Source organism: Mercenaria mercenaria, chromosome 2 (assembly GCF_021730395.1).
Source record: "Mercenaria mercenaria strain notata chromosome 2, MADL_Memer_1, whole genome shotgun sequence".
NCBI lineage: Eukaryota > Metazoa > Mollusca > Bivalvia > Venerida > Veneridae > Mercenaria > Mercenaria mercenaria.
The window spans coordinates 24,706,354-24,729,629 of NC_069362.1; the positions used below are offsets into that span (position 1 = coordinate 24,706,354).

General features: G+C 36.4%; 2 protein-coding genes across 3 annotated transcripts in view; one reads left to right on the forward strand and one right to left on the reverse strand.

Annotated features, from left to right (window-relative positions):
• Positions 1-21,921, reverse strand: part of LOC123563531 (BTB/POZ domain-containing protein 17-like) — a 33,266-nt gene extending 11,345 nt beyond the window's left edge. The window contains exon 1 of the mRNA XM_045356378.2: positions 21,793-21,921. The gene's annotated coding sequence lies outside the window, so the exon portion shown is untranslated. The remainder of the gene's footprint in view (positions 1-21,792) is intronic.
• Positions 1-23,276, forward strand: part of LOC123563530 (uncharacterized) — a 234,387-nt gene that overhangs the window by 167,777 nt on the left and 43,334 nt on the right. The window lies entirely within an intron of this gene.

Genomic DNA, 23,276 nt, shown 5'->3' on the forward strand with positions numbered 1-23,276 from the left:
ATGAACAACTTTGTGCCCCTAGTGGAACTCCAACCCATAGAGGTGAAGGGAAGTAACAAACCACTTGACGAGTGACACCAAACAGAGTTGGTCATACAGATGCTTCAACATTGCTCGAATCCCTTTGGAATAATTTCTTAACAGATCAGGCTAGCTTATGTTTTTGTGGTGGAGATTCATTTCAGGCAAAAATGATAACAAGACTGACAAAAAATGATCCCAATATGGCCACCCTTAAAGTGTTATATGGCCACCCTTAAAGTGTTGTTTGTTTTGCTTTGACTGAACTAGAAATTTAGAGTTGGGGAGGTCTGTTTTTTTCCAGTTTTTTTTCGTTCTATCAATTCACAGCCAAGTAATAGACAAGCAGGCAAAATTGGGGTTACAAAAGGACAGATTTTATATCTACACTACTTATTTGAAAAGCTAAACAATTTTTAAATTGACTAAATGCGTTTCGATAGAATATCTGACTGCTGTACTAAAGAAGTTACGTTCAAAAAGATTTGGCCTAGACAATGTGATAGGTCGGTCAGGATCTGTGAACAAACATTTTTAGCTCACCTGTCACAAAGTGACAAGGTGAGCTTTTGTGATCGCGCGGTGTCCGTCGTCCGTCCGTCCGTGCGTGCGTCCGTCCGTCCGTAAACTTTTGCTTGTGACCACTCTAGAGGTCACATTTTTCATGGGATCTTTATGAAAGTTGGTCAGAATGTTCATCTTGATGATATCTAGGTCAAGTTCGAAACTGGGTCACGTGCCGTCAAAAACTAGGTCAGTAGGTCTAAAAATAGAAAAGCCTTGTGACCTCTCTAGAGGCCATAATTTTCAATGGATCTTCATGAAAATTGGTCAGAATGTTCATCTTGATGATATCTAGGTCAAGTTCGAAACTGGGTCACGTGCGGTCAAAAACAAGGTCAGTAGGTCTAAAAATAGAAAAACCTTGTGACCTCTCTAGAGGCCATATATTTCACAAGATCTTCATGAAAGTTGGTCAGAACGTTCACCTTGATGATATCTAGGTCAAGTTCGAAACTGGGTCACGTGCCTTCAAAAACTAGGTCAGTAGGTCAAATAATAGAAAAACCTTGTGACCTCTCTAAAGGCCATATTTTTCAATGTATCTTCATGAAAGTTGGTCTGAATGTTCATCTTGATGATATCTAGGTCAAATTCGAAACAGGGTCATGTGCGGTCAAAAACTAGGTCAGTAGGTCTAAAAATAGAAAAACCTTGTGACCTCTCTAGAGGCGATACTTGTGAATGGATATTCATAAAAATTGGTCAGAATGTTCACCTTGATGATATCTAAGTCAAGTTCGAAAGTGGGTCACGTGCCTTCAAAAAGTAGGTCAGTAGGTCAAATAATGAAAAAACGTTGTGACCTCTCTAAAGGCCATATTTTTCATGGGATCTGTATGAAAGTTGGTCTGAATGTTTATCTTGATGATATCTAGGTCAAGTTTGAAACTGGGTCAACTGCGATCAAAAACTAGGTCAGTAGGTCTTGAAATAGAAAAACCTTGTGACCTCTCTAGAGGCCATACCCTTGAATGGATCTTCATGAAAATTGGTCAGAATGTTCACCTTGATGATATCTAGGTTAAGTTTGAAACTGGGTCACGTGCCTTAAAAAACTAGGTCAGTAGGTCAAATAATAGAAAAACCTTGTGACCTCTGTAGAGACCATATTTTTCAATGGATCTTCATGAAAATTGGTCAGAATTTTTATCTTTATAATATCTAGGTCAAGTTCAAAACTGGGTCACATGAGCTCAAAAACTAGGTCACTATGTCAAATAATAGAAAAAACGACGTCATACTCAAAACTGGATCATGTGGGAAGAGGTGAGCGATTCAGGACCATCATGGTCCTCTTGTTTTAAGATAGTAGTCGGCCTCAGCTTTGGGCTCTAGATATAACATACTGAACTAAACAACTGATAACAAATGGTTTGAAAACTATATCTGAACAATATTTCCAAATATTTTTAACTGCATCCCCGTGCACGTCTGAAAGTGGTGCTTCGTTCCTTTCACTGTATTGAACAAAAGTAGAACGTGCCTACTTCATTACCTACCGACACATCGAAGGCCATGTGTGGCACTAGTACAGACACTCCAGATTTAAAACAAATGATGAACAACACCATAATTCCTGACTTTTTGAGTTTTGGTCATCAGTAACATGTATTACGGATGCATGAAATCCGATCAATATCACTTTGACGCATTAAAACAGCGATAAAACCTGCTTTGCCGTTATTATTCCGGACCGCGTAATCGGAAAAAAAAAATTAAAAAAAAATTTTTTCCCGAGATTTTTATGTACGTGCGGGCGGGTGATTTTTATTTTTATGCCCCCGAAGGGAGGCATATAGTTTTTGAACTGTCTGTCCGTCTGTCGGTCTGTCAGTCTGTCGGTCTGTCCGCAATTTTCGTGTCCGGTCCATATCTTTGTCATCGATGGATGGATTTTCAAATAACTTGGCATGAATGTGTACCACAGTAAGACGACGTGTCACGCGCAAGACCCAGGTCCGTAGCTCAAAGGTCAAGGTCACACTTAGACGTTAAAGGATAGTGCATTCATGGGCGTGTCCGGTCCATATCTTTGTCATCTATGGATGGATTTTCAAATAACTTGGCATGAATGTGTACCACAGTAAGACGACGTGTCGCGCGCAAGACCCAGGTCCGTAGCTCAAAGGTCAAGGTCACACTTAGACGTTAGAGGATAGTGCATTGATGGGCGTGTCCAGTCCATATCTTTGTCATCCATGGATGGATTTTAAAATAACTTGGCATGAATTTGTACCACAGTAAGATGACGTGTCGCGCGCAAGACCCAGGTCCGTAGCTCAAAGGTCAAGGTCACACTTAGACGTTAAAGGATAGTGCACTGATGGGCGTGTCCGGTCCATATCTTTGTCATCCATGGATGGATTTTCAAATAACTTGGCATGAATGTGTACCACAGTAAGACGACGTGTCGCGCCCAAGACCCAGGTCCGTAGCTCAAAGGTCCTAAACTCTAACATCAGCCATAACTATTCATTCAAAGTGCCATCGGGGGCATGTGTCATCCTATGGAGACAGCTCTTGTTTTTTCTCGGGAATGAAATTATTGATGCGGTAGTTCCGATGAACGACATATCAATTTGGTATGGCCTGAACAGCAGATAGTGCATGTTCACTTTTGGCCATGTATCTGGTAAAGATATTGCAGTCTTGCTGTGACACAAAGTAAATATGATCCTCTTTATAGTAAGACTGTTGGCATGAAAGTGGATAGAAGTTACTGAAGGGAAATTCAGATTTCAGTTGAAGATGAATGAGTATGTCACAGAACCAGTATTTTAATGTTCATTATAAGCTTTCAAAGAACATTACACTATGATTACCGTCTACTAAGTATTCCAGTCTATAAGACAGAAATCTTCTTGAAAAACAAAAAAAAATACCTAAGTCTGTAATATGCTTGAGGACAAGTTCGGCACAGTTTCTGTACAGACAGTATATATGATGGCAGCGCTGACAGAAGTCTGAGGGCGGCCAGGTTGGAAACCTCATGTGACAAGATATGGATCAGTATACATGCTTGTTTACTGTACTGACAAATTGTGCGGGACATTATCTCTGTACAACTGATGTATTGCATAAATAGCTCCGCATATCATGGCATCTACACAAAACATTTCTTCTATTTGCAGTAAATTAGGTCACAAACTGATATATTATCTTTTGTGTAATACATTTTCGTCAAAACACATTAAGCTCAATCTGTGTAAATAATGGAAAACAGGCTTAATAATATACATCTTGTAATATAGTCTTTTAAAACGTAGAATTACTTTTGATTCCATTTCTGTGAATCTTGTGGTAGGAATGAGCTGTGAAATGAATTTTATTTTAATCTTGAAAGGAGGGTGTGGCAGCAGTTTGTGGTCAATTAGGAATCTAATTGCATCCTCCCTTAAAGGTGGTCAATCACATTTAAGCAAAATTTAGTGACATGTTTCATTTTTGTATATTCTGTTAGAGATTTATTTAAGAAACAAAAATACCCATTACTTAAGAGTTAGATCCCTGTTAGAAATGTATACTTTATTGATTTTCATAAAAAATTGTAATTACTCCCCTTTAATATGAAAATATTTAAAATGCTTAGTATTTCTTTTTATTTCCATATAATTCCGAGTTTTACATTCGCATTGGATAGATATACCAAATATTTAACAATCTGAATCAAAAGGTGGGTTTTAAAATGCATGTAGCTTCTGAATTTCATTTTTTTTCCATTCTGTCTTGGTTGCGCAACCAAGATTGGCAAAGGGAGGTAATAATAATTTTTCAAACTTGCATTTCTAATGAATTCAATCTATATAATTATGTAAATGTTAATGCAATTATTTTACGAATATAATACAATATATTGGTTAGTTATACATTTTCTTAGGTAAAGTATGTTTATCACATTTATACTTATGATAAAATAACTCAATCTTGGTTGGGCAACTGCGATGGGAAAACCAATTATTAAAAATATCTCCAGTGAAAACCTAACTTGTATTAAGGGCTAACTGAACATAAATGAGTGTAAATGATCAGATGTTAAAGTTTAAAACAAATCCGTTACTTAGCCAAAACCTGATTATCCACCTTTAATGAACATTAAACTTTGCATAACTGCAGTTGTTATTGATTTTCTAGAGATGATTAATTTTCATTATATGCACAGACTTTAATGGGCATTTTGCATTGGGACAGGTTTTTGTGTTCAAAATTCCTCTGCATTTTGTTTTGCTGCAAATTTTTGCACTGAAACAATGAAGTTTTGTTTTCAACTCCGTGTAAATTGTGTATAGGATAGTTGACAGTCTCTACCATCAATGTAGCACTGGTAACATATTCATGTAACAATACTTTGAATTTCAATGTTTTTTCCTTTGTAAATAAAGTAAATCAAAGTCATATTGTGAAATTTCCACTGTACAACAGGAATGTACGAAAACAGTCAATGTTATATAGAAAATGTCACTTTCTGATCAATGTTGGAGGAGCAGTGCTGGGAAAAATTGATTATCCAGTGCAATTAATTGAAAATAAGTTCAATCAATGATTGAAAACATTCCAGTGATTCATCTGTTAATTGAATAGCTTTTGCATACCTATACACTGGTTTCAGCGGCCTTTTCAAACCTTGCTTTTTCTATTAAGGATATTTTGTTCAAAAGCTTGATGATTTTTTCAATCTTTAAAAACATATTTTATTAGAGAAAGCATACAGATTATTATTTAAGCGCATGTATTATGTCCAAAAGTCTGTACCAATCAGACCCTTACGGACTGCCAATGTTTAAAATGAGATACAAATATTGAGATACACGTATATCAGCTTTTTATGGAAGATATGTTACAGGCTGGGAAAAAAATGTGCAGTCAGTCCCTGGATCAAACCCATACAGAGTAAGTGCTCTACTGACTGAGCTAACCATGCAGCTTCCAACATAAAATCTCCCCTTCTGTAGTAATCAAGTCCTATTCTGTGATATACGCCCAACTTATATTGAAATTTGTCCTTGTACAAGATGGAAATGATCTCAGTGCATATACAGTCACATCACTACATTTGGCACCAAATATAATGTGCAGTGAGTGTGGAGCTTGAACCAGTACCCCTCGCTTACAGGATGGATGTTTTACTACTAAATTAAGTTAATGGCTGCCTACACAACTTCTTCCTTTTTAGTAATCAAGTCCTATACCATGACAGATAAATTATTTTTTGTCACAAAAAGTTTTACAAAATTTAAATCATATTTTTTAAATTCTTGAATTTGTTATTTTTGTATTATAATAAAAATTGCTTTGCTGAAATTCGATGAAAAATTATTTACGGCAGTATCAGTGTGGTCTGATTTTAACAAAATTTTATATCACAGGGTTGATGAATGGATAAGATAGCAAGAATTATCCTAGCCATTATGTAAAAATGCTTACTGCCACTCCGGCTCAAATCTCAGAAACAATTGATCATGTATGACAGAAACATATATCTGTCTGTATGCATATGATATTATATAACATAGTCAGCTCGTAGAGCAATAAATGTCACTTGGAATGGAAACAGCTATACTGTAATCCATCCCACATCTGCAGATTTACATAGATATTCCACTAACCAGACAAACTGTTTCAAAGTTTGCATAGCATTAAACATGGATATTGATACAACTGTAAGCAAAGGTTTGAAACATATTCTGTTGTAAAAGGTGAATGGTTTGGTACTGCTAAGCTGATAAAGATAGAGCATAAGTGAGCAAAGTAAGAGCAGTGATTCAACATTGAGTGAGCAAAGATAGAGCAATGGTTTAGCACTGAGTGAACAAAGTTAGAGCAGTAGTTTAGCACTAAGTGAGCAACGTTAGAGCAGTGGTTTGGTACTGAGTGAGCAAAGTTAGGGCAATGGTTTCGTAATGAGTGAAAAAAAGTTAGAGTAATGGTTTGGTACTGAGTGAACAAAGTTAGAGCAGTAGTTTAGCACTGAGTGAGCAAAGTAAGAGCAGTGGTTTGGTACTGAGTGAGCAAAGTTAGAGCAATGGTTTAGCACTGAGTGAATAAAGTTAGAGCAGTAGTTTAGCACTGAGTGAGCAAAGTAAGAGCAGTGGTTTGGTACTGAGTGAGCAAAGTTAGAGCAATGGTTTGGCACTGAGTGAACAAAGTTAGAGCAGTAGTTTAGCACTGAGTGAGCAAAGTAAGAGCAGTGGTGTGGTACTGAGTGAGCAAAGTTAGAGCAACGGTTTGGTACTCTGTGAGCTAAGTAAGAGCAATGGTTTGACACTGAGTGAGCAAAGTTAGAGCAATGGTTTGGTACTCTGTGAGCAAAGTTAGAGTAATGGTTTGATAATGAGTGAGCAAAGTAAGAGCAGTGGTTTGGTACTGAGTGAGCAAAGTTAGAGCAATGGTTTGGTACTGAGTGAACAAAGTTAGAGCAGTAGTTTAGCACTGAGTGAGCAAAGTAAGAGCATTGGTTTGGTACTGAGTGAGCTAAGTTAGAGCAGTAGTTTAGCACTGAGTGAGCAAAGTAAGAGCAGTAGTTTAGCACTGAGTAAGCTAAGTAAGAGCAATGGTTTTGTACTGAGTGAACAAAGTTAGAGCAATGGTTTGGTACTGTTTGAGCAAAGTAAGAGCAATGGTTTAGCAATGAGTGAACAAAGTTAGAGCTGTAGTTTAGCACTTAGTGAGCAAAGTAAGAGCAGTGGTTTGATATTGAGTAAGCTAAGTTAGAGCAATGGTTTGGTACTAAGGGAACAAATTTAGAGCAATGGTTTGGTACTCAGTGAACAAAGTTAGAGCAATGGTTTGGTACTGTGTGAGCAAAGTAAGAGCAATGGTTTAGCAATGAGTGAACAAAGTTTGAGCAGTAGTTTAGCACTTAGTGAGCAAAGTAAGAGCAGTGGTTTGATATTGAGTAAGCTAAGTTAGAGCAATGGTTTGGTACTGAGGGAACAAATTTAGAGCAATGGTTTGGTATTGAGTGAGTGAACTAAGAGCAGTGGTTTAGCACTGAGTGAGCAAAGTAAGAGCAATGGTTTGGTACTGAGGAAACAAAGTAAGAGCAATGGTTTGGTACTCTGTGAGCTAAGTTAGAGCAATGGTTTGACACTGAGTGAGCAATGGTTTGGTACTGAGTGAGCAAAGTTAGAGCAATGGTTTGGTACTGAGTGAGCAATGGTTTGGTACTGAGTAAGCTAAGTTAGAGCAGTGGTTTAACACTGAGTGAGCAATGGTTTGGTACTGAGTAAGCTAAATTAGAGCAGTGGTTTAACACTGAGTGAGCAAAGTAAGAGCAATGGTTCAATACTGAGTGAGCTAAGTTAGAGCAATGGTTTAGCACTAAGTGAGCAATGGTTTTATACTGAGTAAGCTAAGTTAGAGCAATGGTTTAGCACTGAGTGAGCAATGGTTTGGTACTGAGTAAGTTAAGTTAAAGCAGTGGTTTTAACACTGAGTGAGCGAATTAAGAGCAATGATTTGATACTGAGTAAACTAAGTTAGAGCAATGGTTTGCACTGAGCGAGCAATGGTTTGGTTACGGAGTAGCTAAGTTTAGAGCACTGGTTTAACACTGAGTGAGCAAAATAAGAGCAATGGTTCAATACTGAGTGGGCTAAGTTAGAGCAGTGGTTAAGCACTAAGTGAGCAATGGTTTTATACAGAGTAAGCTAAGTTAGAGCAATGGTTTAACACTGAGTGAGAAATGGTTTGAAACTGAATGAGCTAAGTTAGAGCAATGGTTAAGCACTGAGTGAGCAATGGTTTGATACTGAGTAAGCTAAGTTAGAGCAGTAGTTTAGCACTGAGTCAGCAAAGTAAGAGCAGTGGTTTGATACTGAGTGAGCATTTGATACTGAGTGAGCAAAGTTAGAGCAATGGTTTGGTACTGAGTGAGCAAAGTAAGAGCAATGGTTTGGTACTGAGTGAACAAAGTTAGAGCAATGGTTTGGGACTGAGTGAGAAATGGTTTGGTACTGAGTAAGCTAAGTTAAAGCAGTGGTTTAACACTGAGTGAACAAAGTAAGAGGAATGGTTTGGTACTGAGTAAGCTAAGTTAGAGCAATGGTTTAGCACTGAGTGAGCAATGGTTTGATACTGAGTCAGCTAAGTTAGAGCAATGGTTTAGCACTGAGTGAGCAATGGTTTGGTACTGTTTGAGCAAAGTAAGAGCAATGGTTTAGCAATGAGTGAACAAAGTTAGAGCTGTAGTTTAGCACTTAGTGAGCAAAGTAAGAGCAGTGGTTTGATATTGAGTAAGCTAAGTTAGAGCAATGGTTTGGTACTAAGGGAACAAATTTAGAGCAATGGTTTGGTACTCAGTGAACAAAGTTAGAGCAATGGTTTGGTACTGTGTGAGCAAAGTAAGAGCAATGGTTTAGCAATGAGTGAACAAAGTTTGAGCAGTAGTTTAGCACTTAGTGAGCAAAGTAAGAGCAGTGGTTTGATATTGAGTAAGCTAAGTTAGAGCAATGGTTTGGTACTGAGGGAACAAATTTAGAGCAATGGTTTGGTATTGAGTGAGTGAACTAAGAGCAGTGGTTTAGCACTGAGTGAGCAAAGTAAGAGCAATGGTTTGGTACTGAGGAAACAAAGTAAGAGCAATGGTTTGGTACTCTGTGAGCTAAGTTAGAGCAATGGTTTGACACTGAGTGAGCAATGGTTTGGTACTGAGTGAGCAAAGTTAGAGCAATGGTTTGGTACTGAGTGAGCAATGGTTTGGTACTGAGTAAGCTAAGTTAGAGCAGTGGTTTAACACTGAGTGAGCAATGGTTTGGTACTGAGTAAGCTAAGTTAGAGCAGTGGTTTAACACTGAGTGAGCAAAGTAAGAGCAATGGTTCAATACTGAGTGAGCTAAGTTAGAGCAATGGTTTAGCACTAAGTGAGCAATGGTTTTATACTGAGTAAGCTAAGTTAGAGCAATGGTTTAGCACTGAGTGAGCAATGGTTTGGTACTGAGTAAGTTAAGTTAAAGCAGTGGTTTAACACTGAGTGTGCGAATTAAGAGCAATGATTTGATACTGAGTAAACTAAGTTAGAGCAATGGTTTAGCACTGAGCGAGCAATGGTTTGGTACGGAGTAAGCTAAGTTAGAGCACTGGTTTAACACTGAGTGAGCAAAATAAGAGCAATGGTTCAATACTGAGTGGGCTAAGTTAGAGCAGTGGTTTAGCACTAAGTGAGCAATGGTTTTATACAGAGTAAGCTAAGTTAGAGCAATGGTTTACACTGAGTGAGAAATGGTTTGGATACTGAATGAGCTAAGTTAGAGCAATGGTTTAAGCACTGAGTGAGCAATGGTTTGATACTGAGTAAGCTAAGTTAGAGCGTAATTTAGCACTGAGTCAGCAAAGTAAGAGCAGTGGTTTGATACTGAGTGAGCATTTGTCTGAGTGAGAAATTAGAGCAATGGTTTGGTACTGAGTGAGCAAAGTAAGAGCAATGGTTTGGTACTGAGTGAACAAAGTTAGAGCAATGGTTTGGGACTGAGTGAGAAATGGTTTGGTACTGAGTAAGCTAAGTTAAAGCAGTGGTTTAACACTGAGTGAACAAAGTAAGAGGAATGGTTTGATACTGAGTAAGCTAAGTTAGAGCAATGGTTTAGCACTGAGTGAGCAATGGTTTGATACTGAGTCAGCTAAGTTAGAGCAATGGTTTAGCACTGAGTGAGCAATGGTTTGGTACTGAGTGAGCTAAGTTAGAGCAATGGTTTAATACTGAGTGATCAGTGGTTTGATACTGAGTGAGCTAAGTTAGAGCAATGGTTTAGCACTGGGTGAGCAATGGTTTGATACCGAGTAAGCTAAGTTAGAGCAATGTTAACACTGATTGAGCAAAGTTAGAGCATTGGTTTAACACTGAGTAAGCAAAGATAGAGCAATGGTTTGGTACTGAGTGAACAATGGTTTGGTACTGAGTGAACAAATTTACAGCAGTAGTTTATAGCACTGTATGAGCAATGGTTTGGTTCTGAGTGAGCTAAGTTAGAGTAGTGGTTTGGCACTGAGTGAGCAATGGTTTGGTACTGAATGAGCAAAGTTAGAGCAATGGTTTGGCACTGAGTGAGCAATGGTTTGGTACTGGATGAGCAAAGTTAGAGCAATGGTTTGGTACTGAGTGAGCTTAGTTAGAGCAGTTGTTTAGCACTGAGTAAGCAATGGTTTGGTACTGAGCAAGCTAAATTAGAGGAGTGGTTTAACACTGAGTGAGCAAAGTAAGAGCAATGGTTTGATACGGAGTGAGCAAAGTTAGAACAATGGTTTAGCACTGAGTGAGCAATGGTTTGGTACTAAGTAAGCAAAGTTAGAGCAGTGGTTTAACACTGAGTGAGCAAAGTAAGAGCAGTGGTTTGATACTGAGTAAGCTAAGTTAGAGCAATGGTTCGATACTGAGTAAGCTAAGTTAGAACAGTGGTTTTACACTGAGTGAGCAAAGTAAGAGCAATGGTTTGATACTGGATGAGCTAAGTTAGAGCAATGGTTTAGCACTGAGTGAGCAGTGGTTTGATACTGAGTGAGCTAAGTTAGAGCAATGGTTTAGCACTGAGTGGGCAATGGTTTGATACTGAGTGAGCTAAGTTAGAGCAATGGTTTGGCACTGAGTGAGCAATGGTTTGATACTGAGTGAGCTAAGTTAGAGCAATGGTTTAGCATTGAGTGAGCAAACTTAGAGCAGTGGTTTAACACTGAGTGAGCAAAGTTAGAGCAGTGCTTTAACACTGAGTGAGCAAAGTTAGAGCAATGGTGCGATACTTAGTGAGCTAAGTTAGAGCAATGCTTGAGCACTGAGTGAGCAGTGGTTTGGTACTGAGTGAACGAAGTTACAGCAATAGTTTAGCACTGAGCGAGCAATCGTTTGGTACTGTGTGAGCTAAGTTAGAGCAATGGTTTGGCACTGAGTGAGCAATTGTTTGATAATGAGGGAGCTAAGTTAGAGCAATGGTTTGGCACTGAGTGAGTAATGGTTTGATACTGAGGAAGGTAAGTTAGAGCAATGGTTTAGCTTAGCTTAATGAGCAATGGTTTGGTACTGAGTGAGCTAAATTAGAGCAATGGTTTGGTACTGAGTGAGCAATGGTTTTGTACTGAGTGAACAAAGTTAGAGCAATGGTTTAGCACTGAGTGAGCACTGGTTTGTAACTGAGTGAGCTAAGTTAGAGCGATGGTTTAGTACTGAGTAAGCAATGGTTTGGTACTGAGTGAATAAAGTTAGAGCAATGGTTTAGCACTGAGTGAGCACTGGTTTGTAACTGAGTGAGCTAAGTTAGAGCGATGGTTTAGTACTGAGTAAGCAATGGTTTGGTACTGAGTGAATAAAGTTAGAGCAATGGGTTAGCACTTAGTGAGCAATAGTTTAATAATGAGTAAGCTAAGTTAGAGCAATGGTTTGGTACTGAGTGAACAAAGTTAGAGCAATGGTTTAGCACTGAGTGAGCAAGGGTTTGGTACTGAGTGAGCTAAGTTAGAGCAATGGTTTGGTACTGTGTGAGCTAAGTTAGAGCAATGGTTTGGTACTGAGTGAGCAATAGTTTTGGTACTGAGTGAACAAAGTTAGAGCCATTGTTTGGTTCTAAGTGAGCAAAGTAAAAGTAGTGTTTAAGTACTGAGTGAGCAAAATATGAGCAATGGTTATGTACTGAGTAAGAAAATTTAGAGTAGTAGTTTAGTACTGAGTATGTAAAGTTAGAGCAGTGGTTAGGTACTGAGTAAGTGAGCAAAGATAAGATAAAGCAGTAGTTAGTTGGTAGAGAACTAGAGCAATGGTTTAGTACTGTCTAAGACAGCAAAAATAGAGCAATGGGTTGATATCCGGGCACAGATAGAGCTATGTTTTGGTACTGAGGAAGTGAGAAAAAAGTACATGTCTTCTTAAAAAGCAAACATTTATATGGCAATGGTATGAATATCTACTAAGAAAATAAGGCATAGAATTATGTAGGTGAAGTAAATTTAACAATTCAAAACTGTTTCTTTTGACAGAGGCTGTTGCTTTTGCAAGGGTATACAAATATTAACATGTCAGGCAGTGTTGCTATTGGATTATGAATGACTGTTGCTTGACATTTGAACATTTTGTGAAAGGGTTTTGTTCTTGAGAAAGGCTAACATTTCATCATTTCCAGTAGAACTTTTGTTGCGAAAACAGCTGTTGGTTTTGTGACTGGGATTAACAGTTTCTCAAAGGCTCTTTTCTTGACAAAGACTGTTGATTTTAATATGACATTTTAACATTTGTCATGAGAGTGGTTTTTGGTTTTGCATATGAACATTTTCTGTAAGACCTTTGTCATAACAGTGGCTGTTTCATTTTTGCACTGACATTTTAACATTTCTCAAAGACTTATATCATGACAAAGTGTGTTGATTGTGCAAGGATATTGAGCAGTGATCTCCAGTACTTTTGTCAAAACATTGGCTGTTGCTTTGAACATGTTCTGTAAGACCTAATTCTGATGAAAGTGGCTGACTTTCAACATTTCTGATAGATAAAGGGTTACATAATTGCTTTTGCAAGGCTGTTGTTTTGCAAGGACATTGAAAACAATCTGCTGTTGTTTTGAAAGAACATTGAGCACAGTAGATAGTGTTTTGCAAGGACATTGAACACATTGGCAGTAGATAGTGTTTTGCAAGGACATTGAACACATTGGCTGTTGTTTTGCAAGGACATTGAACACAATCTGCTGTTGTTTTGAAAGAACAATGAAAACAATAGGTAGTGTTTTGCAAGGACAATGAACACATCGGCTGTTGTTTTGCAGGGACATTGAACACAATCTGCTGTTGTTTTGCAGGTATATTTCATTGGTTTGTCTAATACTTTATTTATCAATGGCTATTGTTTTCTAAACTTCTTTTGAAAACTTTGTCTCATCGAAGGTATTGAGTTAATTTTGACAGAATAATAAACATTTTGCGAAGCTGTTTTAAATTATTTAATCCCAAATAATACACAATACAGGAGTTAGTGTCAAATTTATGTCAGCTTCTGAGTAAATTTTTGTTTACAGTATTTATTGGCAGTTTACAAAATTAATATAAGTAGTTAATATCCTGCACCAGAAACCAGTACAGACCTTGCTCTGGAGTGTTTAATTTGGAAAATAAGCTCAATTTAATGCTTATTTCATCCTGATCAGCCCGGCCCATCAGTCTCACATGATAACAAGGTGCATCTTAGTTCAAATCTTTGTCTGGAAATATCTGTCTTAACTTAGAATTTGGAATTAATGCTTGTGTGATTGATAGAAAATTATAACTTTATTTTTTGCACTAAAAATGTGCAGAAAAGGAAATCAACTTCTCGTTATAATGTAATCTGATTAAAAAGGGTGTTCCAGGTTCATGGACAGTGAACTTTTAGGAGAATTTGTCTTCATTTTCTGCTCTGGTTTTAGCACTTAGTTTGAATGAAACCTCTCCAAAGTCTGTGGAATGATAAGACAATGTCAGAGGCAAGGTACACCGCTCCTTTTATAATAGAATGAGATGAGCATGCTCTGTTTTTGCAACAATCTTGATAATTGAATGCATTTTATTTAAATGAATGTATATCTGACATGCTTGCCATTCAACTTTTCAGTATTCATACACTAGGAAAACATGTGCAGTTATATATACAGTAAAACTTGCTTGAAGTCAAAAGGTATAAGCAAAATGCTTGAGGTATCCAAGGCTGCAAGAGAATATATAAAGAGAATACAAGGAAAGTGCCAGGGGCCACATGACCCCATTGCTTGAGTGAGCCAGTCGAGTGCTCAAGTTATCGATACTTGAACAAGTGGACTGTATTTCTGTATTTATCTGTTGAGGTATAATGCAGACTTCTTATTTCAATCTAGTTATTCCTCATGCCAACATGGCACTCAATATTTGAGGGCCATGGCATAAATCATCTTGAAAGCTTTCTTGTTACATCTGCAACAAAATTGAGATGTTCTCCATTAAGTATTTTCCTCTCTTCTATATATTTGAGACCAAGAGTCTGAGAGTAAGCTTCTTATGACATTGATCAAAAAGGATAGTGCTTTACAGTGATCTTGATCAATGCTTCCATTGATAGAGATCACTTTGAAAAAAGCAATCTTGATTAATCACTTGCTTACTCTTGAAATGCTTCCATATTAATCTTCCATTGGAATGGTATATCTCTTTGGAGACAGGAGCTGAAGTCAAAGAATTCTGAGACTTTACAGATAAATTTGTCTACTTTTCAAATTAAAAGACAGCAGCAGGCTTCTGCTATGTCATTCATCATTTAGAAACACAGTGTTTCTCTCAGTCCAAGGCCTTTATGCTCCATTGTCAACAAAGTGGAAGAAAATTGTAAGCGGCAGAGGTGGTGAAAGAATTCTGAAATGGGCAATCATATTGGTCTCCATTATTCTTTAATCATGCCTTAAAAAGATAGAGTGACAGAAGATTTTCAAGAGCCAGGTTTGGAGATAGTTGGCTGCAAGTCCAAAGAGGCAAAGTAATTGCACTTTCCCAGTTTTCACTTTGCTTTCTCAGTATGATTTCTAGTGTTTTATTTTGGTAGTAGTGCTCATTTAATGTGATATGTTTGTCAGTTCAATTGAATTGTTCCTTGTTTTTATCTGGGGATTTCTTTGTGGTTTTGTCCAATTTACTCAGTAATAGCCAAGAAATTGCATTGTCCTTTTTCGTACTCATGGGATATCATCTGATCATTTTTAATGATTACATTTTGAATCTCAGTGTTGTAAATCATCCCTATTTGAGAATCCTGTTTCAGAATCATTGGAGTCATGTTGATTCTTTTTAAGAGATTTTGAAAATTTCAAATCTTGTAAAATAACAATAAACAGGTTTAAGAAACCATATAATAGTATGTAATGAGAACCTTTTGATGCAAAGCTAAACTATGGTTGTTATTAAGAAAGATCTGCTTGCATCAAAGTTGTTATCAAAAATTTCTAAGGGGATTTAACACTGAAAGAATAAAACTTAAGACAGACTTCTCTAAGTGGTTTATTACTAAGATATTTTTGCTCTTTTGACTGCTTTTCATTATGAGGGTAATAAAGTTATTAAAGGCTTACATAAAATTTGAATGAGAGGTGGGACCCCTGCTTGTTAGACCGGTTAACAAGACAGCCTGTCTCTGCTCCACTATCTTTGACAACATAATCAGACTACCAGTCTATGATTTAAGGAGTTTCAAACGCAAGATTAACAGATTAAAGAAAATATTAATGTAATCTTGTGAGAATGCGACTGGGTTTAAATACTGAAAACGGTGCATTTTATTTGTGAATCGTTGTATTTATGAGGTAATTTGACTATCCTGTCAAGTTTGGTAATGTTAAATGATATGAAAAATAATAATTTTATTCATGAAAATTCAATACGGCCTTGGCATAAAAAAGTTTCTGAACCTTTTTTCTACCATAGAAAATTCAATTGATTTATCAAGGTTCCTTTTACCTGTTGTTAACCTTACCGATTCATCATAAGCAGAAGAAAATATTTTGAAAGCTGTAAGTTTATATATTGTAGAAAGATGAAAGATAAACTTTGAAATCAAATAATTATCATGTTTAACATAACTTTGATTGTTCTCAGGCAATTATACTTATTTCCCTGTCTCCATAAAGTCTGGCGGCTCTCGGCTAAATCTGGCGGGGGATCACAACAGGTTCAAGTAAAACAGATTTGGTTTTTGCGGAAGTTAATTTATTCATAAACAAAGTTAATTTATTCATAAACAAATTTATACCATGATGTCCTGTTTAATGCAAGGAATATAAATACAGTTATTAAAGTAATTGTAATTCTAGTCCTTTCCCTGTAAGATGAATATGCTCTTAAAGTTGATGTCTACATCCATCCATCCAATGTTTTTGAATGTCCCCTACAGATAATCTAGATTTATGACAAATGTTCAGAATAGTACCAGTTTAAAATTGTGCTCAGTGTTCATGCTTGTCAACAAACATTGAAAAAATAAAGAGAGTTTAGATGTGGTGTCATTCAAAATAAAGAAATGTCTATGCATCATTTGAATGTGATAGTTTATAATTTAATTATTGTATAAAATTAATGTAGATGTAGATGAAGTCTGTGTCTTTTGTAATTAAAGGGAAGATTCTTGGTTTATGTCTGCAATTTCCTTTGCTTCAGGTGTACTTCACAAATTAGAAGAGCAGTTGCTGTCCTCAGCTTTGACAATTTCCCTATTTCAATTTTAGCTATTGCAGTAAATTTTTAGAGCACTGTTCGGGGGAGGGGGGGGGGAGGCATTATAGAATTTAAAGAATTTTGAAACTTTGAATATTGATATATAAGAAAATTGCATACAGCAGCATTGCTAAGAAGAGTAGTTTGCAACATGCTCAAACTAATTATGAAAGTTTTATATACAGTCAAACTAGTTCTCTCGAAATTGACGGGACGATATCAATAGGTCCAGTTGTCGAAGTATATAGATTATATAGGGATTTGGCCAGGACCTGAAGATGAGTTCGAGCAAAGGGTAGTGTTCGAATTGTCGAGTGAACGAGGTTCGACTGTAAAAGAATTATCTCTGGAATTTTCCCGGCTGCATAAATTTTCTTTAAAACTGATATTGTTTGATGTATGGGATCTATTTATGTAATAGGACCATGAAGGAAATACACTGCTAACTGACTTAACGAGAATTTAATGGTGATAAATTGTGTTTATACCATCAAATACTGTCCCCCAGTATTACCTTTATAATTTTATATCATTTCAAAGGTTGCTGGCTTATTACATACATCATTTAAGAAAGTTATTTAGTCAATTAATGATTTCATATTTATCATTTTTAAGAGGATAGGCTATCTAAGATTTTATGAAATATGAAACAGTCTTAACATTTTCAAAACTAAATTTTGTAAATATACATAATTCATAGAGTTATATTTTGACAGATAAATATTATATTATAATAAGGTTTTGATTATACAGAAAAATTATTATCCTTGCAATAATATTATTCAAGCGTAAAATTTACTAAAGTAAAATTTACTAACTTCCACTGCAGTCAGTTCGGAATACATGAGAGGAAATTATATTTTTGAAATTGGCAATTTGGACAATTATGTGAATCAGTGGACAATTTGAGTCTTTAGAGATGTCACTAGATATTTCCAGTACATCTTGAGTTTTTGTCGAGGTCAGTTGATATTGTAACGAAGTTCATTTCGTCCGAATACTATGACACTTTTACTTCCTCTGGAAACCACTTCCATACCAAATATATCTAGAAACTTTCAGTCTCTTACATTAATACCTTTATATTAATTTATATTTAAATCCTTAAATGTTCCTGTCATTCATTTATTATTCCATGATCACTAAAAACTTCCAAATTATCTTAATATCCGCCATTTTCTGGGTTTTGCTTACTTCTGTTACGGAATCATATGAAACTGTTCCAAAGTTAATCGAGTTAAGATAGATACATTGTTACGTTATATGGATATACCATGTGACCCCCCCCCCCCCCCTCCACCCACCCCCATTTTCTGACCTTTTCTTATAAATAGCCCAGATTTTCTAGGAACTTCGTCAATTGTATTGTCCACTTTAGAGACACTACCTCTATCGACAACGACTCACAGAAAGTCTCCATCTGGACATCTGGAGAGGTAGTATCCAGATCTTTTACATAAACACTAGTCCACTATATACAATGTCTGTTAAGGTTCTAAATCTCTACAATAATACATATAAATATGTAAACTAAATCAAAGAAAGGGCAGTCCTATAACTGCATGGAGTGGTTTCTGGATATTACTGTTTATGTAAACATAGCCCCTTTTATGTATGTATGTATGACTACTATGAATGATTATTTACGATGATGCTTTTGGTGTGAATGAATGTGCTGTGCTGAACCTTATACTGCCTTGCCTCCTACTTTGCCCTTTCCTGGCTACAATCTCTCCTACAACTACCTACATTGTGTGATAATGAGAAACTGCACAACTAAGAAGAGCTATGTTACTCAACATATGGGTGTAAAACTTGTTCCTCAGGGGACTGGCAGGCTCTCCCCTCCTGTGTAACAATATTTTCTTAGTCAAGCAGATATCAGTGGACAGTTTGAGTCCTTGGAGAGGGAACTTGATATATCCAATCTACCAGGTATCAGCGGACAGTTTGAACTAGATATTTTCATTCTAGAAGATATCAATGGACAGTCGGAGTTTTTGGAGAGGTCACTAGGTATTTCCAGCCTAGCAGATATTACTCTTGGAAAGGTCACTAGTTATTTTCATTCTATCTGTGGACAGTTTTAACTAGATATTTCCACCATTCTAGTAGATATCAATGGACAGTTTGAGTCCTTGGAGAGGTCACTTGATATTTCCAGTCTAGCAGATATCAGTGGACAGTTTGAGTTCTTGGAGAGGTCAAGTGGACAGTTTGAGTCTTGCAGGTGGAACTGACAGTTGAATAAAATACATGTATAAATATCTGTTGTCATAATTCCTTCATGGATTGTTATAGTCATGTTCATTGTTAAAACGGACTTGAATTACTTGAAGACCTTTAATTTTACTCAACAAGCATCTGCCATAGAGTGAGACTACAGCTGTGCTGGGTGGAGATTCAATGTTGCAGTTAATAATTGGACTCAGAATTTCACAAAAATTCAATCAATCATTATATTAGTGAAACAGTTGCTTTCAAGTCATGAGCTACATTAAAGATAATTATGACACAAGTGTTTGAAGGGCAGGCAATTTCTTGATTTTAAAGTAATGTAATGTGTTCCCTAAACAAATCAATCATTACCGTATTTATCAATGTGTTATCATGATTTATCTTTGTGAAAACTTTCACTGATAACAACATAAACTCATTAAAAAGTCATAACATACTGTCAACATTATATGTTCTCTTACATCAAAAGCTAGTTTATAACTTGTCTGTCCTAGCAATACAACATTTTGCCTCTCTTTTTTACCCCAATGGAGTACAATCTAGAATATGTGTATATACACAAGTGCTTGCCAAATAAAGATATTAAGTGAGACTGGTGCACTGATTAACTCTTACCCAGCTAAATTTGTATAATGAACTTGTCCATCTTTCAATTTGGGTAGTACCATTAACTGTTAAAAGGGGTGCTTACCAAAAAGATACTGACTGAATGGCAAACAGTGCAGATCTTGATCAGACTGCACAAATGTGCAGGCTCATCTTGATCTACACTGGTCGCAAAAACCGAATTATGTTGAGGGTAATAACTAATCAAAATTTTAAGAATATTTGACTTACCAATGATGCTGTGGAGCTTACATTCTTAGAACAGTATGCAGCTGAATACAAATTGGTCGGCATTTAACACAAGTTATTTTAATGATATAAAGATACTTAAAATTTTATCAAAGAGAAATTCTATTCAGACAAACAGGTAAATTGTCTGTCTGTAAAAAAAAAATAGAAAGGGACAAGTTGTTGGACACATAGTTTTAAAACTTGCTTTTTGGATCAGGTTGTTGAAATATTCCAATAACTATGAAACGTAAGTGTATAAAATAATAAATTATATTAAATTAAAAGTAGTAGATCTATAAGTCAACTTATGCTTAAATTTCCAATCTAACAGTGTGTCTTTTTGTTCCTTAAATAAATCTCTAACCGAATAAAGGAAAAGGGAAAAATCAAAATGTCATAAAGTATTGCTTTATAAATATGATTGGCTGTCTTTAAACTGCTACAAGAAACAGTTGTATTGTATTCGTTGTCATAATTTTAACATTTGTTCGTTTGACATAAGATATTATTTAACTGAATATATTTCCCTGAATATGTAGACTTAAAGTCGTCATTGTTATTTAATAAAAACACATTTAAATGTCTTTGCTACCAACTTTACATCTGAATTTATTTCTATATTATAATTACTGCAGGTAATTTCCATGTGTGGGGGAAGTAAGCTTTTAAAGTTTTAGACAGAATTTAGGCTTGCCCAGGATCTTTATAGGTTTTCTTTCCATTTAATGCATTCCTGTACATTAGTAAAACTTTTAACTGTCAAAATTTTAATAGTTATTTTGCCATGAGGGATAAGCCAACCTGACAAAACAATTTAATAATGCAATGAAATAAAATTATCTGATGTTATCAGGGGGGTAGTGTCTGACAATATTGCTGTCAGCAAAGTCTTCATTATCTCAACAGAACAGTGGTGTTCAATTTTTAGGGGATTTTTACTTATTGTTCTAGACTAATGTCCTTGAAAATAACTGAGCCGCACCATGAGAAAACCAACATAGTGGCTTTGCAACCAGCATGGATCCAGACCAGCCTGCACATCTGCGCAGTCTGGTCAGGATCCATGCTGTTTGCTTTACTAACGGTTTCTCTAATTGCTATAGGCTTTGAAAGCGAACAGCATGGATCCTGACCAGACTGCACGGATGCGCAGGCTGTACTGGATCCATGCTGGTCGCAAAGCCACTATGTTGGTTTTCTCATGGTGCGGCTTAATTTATATATTGATTTTATTTGTATTAACTGGATCCAAATGCAACACATAAATTTCCCCTTGCACTGATGGGAATAAATGCATTTAAGGATTTTTATATATTTGCTTTCTCTGTTAAGTCACATGATTACATATCTGTTTTCAAGGGAATGTGTCATCACAGTGATTGGAAATCAGAATGTTTTTTTTGCTCTCTCAAATGAAACAACAGTAAATCACGCAATCTCTCTCAGCTTCTGTCACAAGCTCCATCCGTGAGGAAATGACAAGCTTATGTTGTGCTAGTGATTGGTAAACTGTTACAGTGATTTTTGACTTGATCATTATAGTGTCTGACATGTCTGCCATATGCTTGACCATTACATTGATGGCCGGCCAAGATAAGATTATTTACAGTTTGTTTCATTTATCAGAGGTCAGTGTGACAAACATTGCCAATAGCTGATAGGCATTGGTGCCAATAAGTCCACACTTTGGTCAGTTTAAGTAGTTGATAATAAAGTTACCTGGTTTTATTGCATATTTTTGCAATGTGCAATATGACAGCCTTATTTTTCGAGCAAAAGATCGTATGTTTGTATGCATTCATCGTTAAAAGTTTTAGTAAGTAAGACTATTTTCTCTTTAGTATATTAGCATGTACTTTGTCATTTCTAATAATCTGTCTTAGAATTCACTTAGTAGCAGTTATTTAATAAATTAATCACAAATTTAGGGAAGTCACTTATAAGAACAATACATACCTAAAATGCCACTGTAAAGAAATCCTGTAATTCCTTTCAACCTGGTGAAAGCACAAGTAACTCACAGCCTATATCTCTGTTCATTACCAGTTTTATTGCCAAGGGCAAGTCACTCTGTCTGTGCTACTTATCTATTGCCCTATAATTGCCAATGGTTGTTCACTTTTTCCTAATTGAAGAAAAAACCTGACATTTTTTATCTACACTATTGATTACCCCTTGTTCTTTTGACATAAATCATTTTATAGATAATGAAAAACGGTCTCTGAATAATCTAATTGATTTAATATATGATTTATTTCCTTGCTGAGATGCTAGATTTTTTTCTTCCATTTTTGCCAAAAAAAATAAGCTAAAGCTTTCTTAACATATCATGCCAAAATAAAAGCAAAAAACTATGGATGGGATGCAGTTTACAGCGGCACATTCTGTGTGTAAAAAGTAAGAAAATTACTCCTGTCTGGATGAAATAAAATCGAAATTAATTCTTCATTGAATGGATACCATACAGCTGACCTACTGTGATAATGGTAAATGAAGTTTGATCATGCAAATAACCCACTGAAAATAAGCTAATTTTCTCCAGCAATTTTCACTGTAGCTCAGGAAATTTCAGGTTTCTGAGAAAATGGTCACTTGGTGGTCATTAGACTTAATTACTGCATGAATGTTGTGTTCAGACAAGTGGAGCCATTCTAAGTTGGAGGAAGCTCTCTGATCTCTTATAGGAGGCTTATTACTGGAATCTTGTACTTTATTGGTTGCAGACCACCAGCAGATTGTGTTGTGAAATCTTGTACTTTCCTGACTGGGGACCTGTAGCATTTTGTGTGGAGAAATAATGTACTTCACTGGTTGCACTGATCACCAGCAGTTTGTATGGTAAACTCTTGTGATATTTCCTGGCTAATCATTTACCTCACTGGTTGCACACCAAGGGCAGATTTTGTGGAGAAATGTGGTACTTTCCTGGCTGGTCAGTACATGACTGGGTTGTATACCACCAGCAGATTTTGTGGTGAAATCTTGCACTTGCTTGACTGTGCATCACATGTACTTAACTGGTTGCAGACCAACAGCAGATGTATGGTGAAATCTCGTACTTGCCTGGCTTCACATGTACTTTACTGGTTGCAGACAAACAGCAGATGTATGGTGAAATCTCATACTTGCCTGGCTTCACATGTACTTTACTGGTTGCAGACAAACAGCAGATGTATGGTGAAATCTCGTACTTGCCTGGCTTCACATGTACTTTACTGGTTGCAAACAAACAGCAGATGTATGATGAAATCTCGTACTTGCCTGGCTTCACATGTACTTAACTGGTTGCAGACCAACAGCAGATGTATGGTGAAATCTCGTACTTGCCTGGCTTCACATGTACTTAACTGGTTGCAGACCAACAGCAGATGTATGGTGAAATCTTGTACTTGCCTGGCTTCACTTGTACTTTACTGGTTGCAGATCAACAGCAGATGTAT